The following is a 4514-nucleotide window of genomic DNA, read 5'->3' as shown; positions in this document are numbered from 1 at the left end:
ACCACCAGAAGTGGACTGGGAGGCTTTTGGGAGAGAGGCCATCTCAGAGGTGCCCCCCCATTCACTGTCCTAGGGCAGCCTGAGTCCTGTGCAAAGCCCCCCCCCATCCGTGCAGGCTCAGTAGTGACCCAAGTGTCCAGTACACCTGCCCCCTTCCACCAGCCACCAGCAACCATTCATGTGCAAAGCTGCTGTGTGTGTGTGCTAGCCCCGAGGTACATGCTATGGGCTTCAGTGCTATTCCAGGCTCTTCTCTCTGCCATCCTGTGTTCTGAGCTCAGCCTCTGCTTCCTCAGTGTAGATGTAGGCTGACTGCTGCCCAACCTTGCGCAGATGTGTGTTCTTACCTGAGCAGCTCCACTCTGGAAACCCCCAGCACAGTCCCAGGAGGCGGCGGGAATGTGCACCCCCATACAGCAGGGAGAAGAGCTGGACCAGGGTCAGAAGGGGAGCTGTGAGGGGCTTCCTGGGAACTGTGCTTTGGTGTCCCACCCTTGTCATCCCTTGTGATTCAATTTCCTCAACTTGGTGGGGTGTGTCCTGCTGTTATTCCTGGTATTATCCTATGACTGTCCTGTGTGGGCCATGGGACAGGGCCATGCCTCAGTGGATAGGCCCCAAGGGGCTTCCCTGAAGTGAGTGGCTGTTGCCAAAGTCCAGCGTCCTGGCAAAGGGCAGATCGTGGGGCCCAGGACCTGTGGCCTCTAGTGCTGGTTAGCAGTTGCTCTCTGTTGCTGTTCCCATCTCTACAGTGGTTGCACTGAATGTTTCTGTTCAATAAATTTCATTAAATGTTCCAGCTGAGTCTCCCCTCTGTGTGCCACTGTGGACGTATTGACTGAGGAGGGCATGGGGATGGGAGGGAAAGGCCATCATGGAGGTGCACTGCGGACAGTATTTGTGAGTGCCTGTGGGGTGCCCTGGCTGGCTGGAGGCAAGCAATGGGGATCTGCTGGGTGTGGCCAGTGTGTGGTTGGGTTCCCAGGGCCCATAGGGACCCCCAAGCATGAGTGGATCACATGTGGAAAGGAGAGTCAGTGAGGTCCCTGGATCCCTGCTTGGCAGCATTGTGGGGGCTCAGGGCATCCAGACAGGAAACAGAGGCCACATGTGTGACCCCAGGCTGGCAGTGAAGGTCAGGGGAAGGGCCCAAAGGCCCTGGACAAGAGGTCAGACACCCTGTCCAGAGCTGTGTGCCAGGTCTGTCCACCCACCTGGTTCCACCCACCCCTGCAAGATGACAAGTGGTGCCCCCTGGCCTAGCCCCTGAAGTATACTTGGGGACAGAGTTTGAGTGATTGTTGAGGGGCAGAGTATAGCCTGGATGTGGATTCCACAGTGCTCAGGCCTTGGCCTGGGTGACAGGAAGGATGGGGAAGGCTGCCCTCCACCAAGTCCTGTGCTGCGCCTCCCAGCCTCCTGGTGCTGCCATCACTCCTGCATCCTGAGGGCAGGTTTGGGCTAGAAGGGGAGACTGTGGAGGGAACCCTTCCTGCCCTGGGTCCCTGTAGCTGGCTGAGCCCCCAAAATGCCTGACCACAGCCCCGCCCCGTGAGGACGTGGACGACCCTGTGCATCTCGGATATCTCTGCCCTGAGCTCCATGTCCACAAGGGCAGTTCTCAGGAGGGCCAGTTGTTGGAGGGGACTTCCTCATCAGGGGTGAGGGGCCTGGAATCTGCTCTCCTAAACCCCCCCATGTCTCAGCCTGTCCCCTACAGGTAGGCATGCCCAAATCAAGGGCAGCCTCCCATCAGCAGTTCCACAGGCTCAGAGTGTTCTGGAAACAGGACCAGGATGAGGGGTTGGCCTCTCCCTGTCTATGTGCACAGAGGGGACGGGATCACTGACCCGGAAATGATGAGTGCCCTTGGGTTCACTAAGTCTGTGCCTACAGGAGACCCCTGGGAGTTCTGAAGGGACAGAACCTCTGACTATCTTCACAGCACAGATTAAGGACAGTGCCCAAGGCAGACAAACAGCCAGGACAAGAATTTGTGGCAGCCAGAGTGGTCCGTAGGAGCCCTGCATCTGGATGACCTGGCCACAGGGCAAGGGCTGCAGACGACAGGGCTGCAGGAGTGTAGGAGCCTCCTTGCGTCTCCCTATTCAGAGTGACCTCACGTGCTGTGACCCCTGAGCAGGTGTCGGTGTAAGTGTGGGAGTGTTTGAGTGGGTATGGAAGTGTGAATGTGTGTGTGGGCATCAGCGTGAGCATATGGATGCAGGTGCAGTGAGCGTGGGGTGAACGTGTGCAAGAGCGTGTGAGTGCATGTGAGCATTTGTGTGAGTTTGTGTCATCGAGTGTGTATGTCACTGAGTGTGCACATCTCATTGAGTGTGTGTGAAGGTGACTTTATCATTGGGTCTGTGTGATTGAGTGTGTGTCAGTGTGTCATTTAATGTGCATGAATGTGAATATGTGTGTCACCATGAGCCTATGAGTGTGTCACTGAGTGTGTGCGTGTGCCACTGAAGGGTATGAATGTGGGAGCATGTCACTGAATGTGTGAGTTTATCATTTAATGTGCCACTGAATGTGTCAGTGTGTGTTATTGAATTGTGTCATTTAATGGGTGCGAATGTGTGTCACTGTGAGCATAGGAGTATGGCATTGAATATCTGTGTGCCACTGAAAGTGTATGAATGTGGGATGTTTTGTGAGCATGTGAGTGTGCTACTGAATGTGTCCAGTGTGTGTGTGAGTCTGTCATTTAATGTGTGTTCGTTGAATGTGTGTGTCACTAATGTGGTACTAATGGCCCCATGCCGACCAGTCATTGGCCAATGGCCAAATGTGCTGGAGGGTGTGGTGCCTAGGGGAGCCCCCTGTGAGAGCTAACTGGGGCCAGGCACTGGGCTGAACCATTGAGCTTGTCTCTCAGCAGGTGGGGTGTGTCACCACTCCTCTCCTCCAGATAAGAACAGTGGGCATAGGAAGTGCAGGGACTTGCTGACAGTCACACAGCTTGTTGGCATAGTCACTGGGATTCCAGCCCAGGCAGGCAAGCTCCATGGCCTGGGCCCTAGAGACAGCTGAAGGAAGTAGGGCACATGGTTACTGGCAGTCAGTACTATCTGGATGTGAATGTGTGTTCTTTCTGTAATCAAGGGAAAAAATGAATCAAAGTCAATATCATTATAAATGCTCCAAGAAGGAGAGTAGAAGCACATGCGTCCCATCTTCACAGCCTCCATCCGTATGGGGATACAGTGGCCATGAGCACTCAACCTCTTTCTAGTCTGTGCCTGCAGTGTCCTCAGTGCCTGTGGGAGCCTCTGCTCCTCAGGGTGGAGCCTGCAGAGCTCTGGGCCTGGTCGTCCCCTCCCACCTGCTCCCAGGCAGAGATCTGTGGCCAGCACCCTGCTGGGGCTAGGCTGGGTGTCTCTGATGTCCTCTGGGAGTCACATGTCTACCGGGCATTGCAAAATGGAGTTACACAATTTCTCTGCATGCACCCGCTGCTCTCAGAGCCAAGGCTCTGTGTCACATGTGGCACCATGGTCAACTCTTGAGGAGGACCAAGGTGGCCAGTGCCTGCTGGAAATGGTAAGGGAGAGAGTGACAGAGGGCTGAGGCAGACTCAGCCCAGCAGGGGTATGTGATGGAGGCGAGGTCCTGGAGATGTGGGCTTTGACCCTGCCCTGCCAGACCTTGGGGCTCCGTGCCCTCTCCAGGCCCACTGTTTAGTGGTACGGCTGTCCTCAGGCCATGAGAGGTCCAGATAGGGTGTGCTGGTGAGGGTGTATATCAGGAAACCCCCACTCCACCCCAGGAGCCCAGCTCTCCATAGAGGCTGAGGAGGTGACTGAAGGGTGCCAGGCACCATCTTGTACTTGGGAATCAGGGTGTATGGGGGAGGCCACAGGAGGGTGGGGCATGGAGCCCCTTGCAGGGCCAGGGCCAGTGCCAGGGGGGCTGAGCTTGGCTCAGGGGATGCCTTAGACCACATCCCCGTCTATGGATGCAGGTTCCCATTTGGGCAGACCTGGCCCTTGAAGGAGGGCTGGGGAAGGCCATAGACAGGTGACTGGGCCACTGCCCATATGTACATTCTGGACCCAGCTGGCCCCTGCCAGCCTAAGGGCCACTGCAGTGGCCTTCTGGCACAGCTGTGCTCTGGGCACAGTCTTGTAGTTGGGGAGCGGGTGTGTGGGGGAGGGCATGGGAGGGTGGGTTGTGGACCCACTTGCAGGGCCAGGGCCAGGAGGGCTGAGCTTGGCTCAGGAGTTGCCTTTGACTAAGGTGACCAGATTTTAACATTGGTGAAGTGGGACACCCTTGGGGGGGGGCAGGGCCTCGGGGGTGGAGCCTGACAACAATGCAAACTTTGATAAGCAGTTCTCGAGGGGGCGGAGCCAAGATGGCGAACTGCAGCCAGCTTTTTACAGAAGCTCCCGTCCAGAAGGAGGCTGAAAGGACAGAACCTTAGCAAATTAGCTGATGGTTTGGAGCAGAGACAAGAGAGAAGATTGAAGAGTGCACTTCAACCTTCCTGAGGCGAGCTGCGACCC

This window comes from Otolemur garnettii, unplaced genomic scaffold (genome assembly GCF_000181295.1).
Source record: "Otolemur garnettii isolate 467f Iridium unplaced genomic scaffold, OtoGar3 scaffold00249, whole genome shotgun sequence".
Taxonomy (NCBI): domain Eukaryota; kingdom Metazoa; phylum Chordata; class Mammalia; order Primates; family Galagidae; genus Otolemur; species Otolemur garnettii.
Note: the sequence above shows the minus strand (reverse complement) of the source record.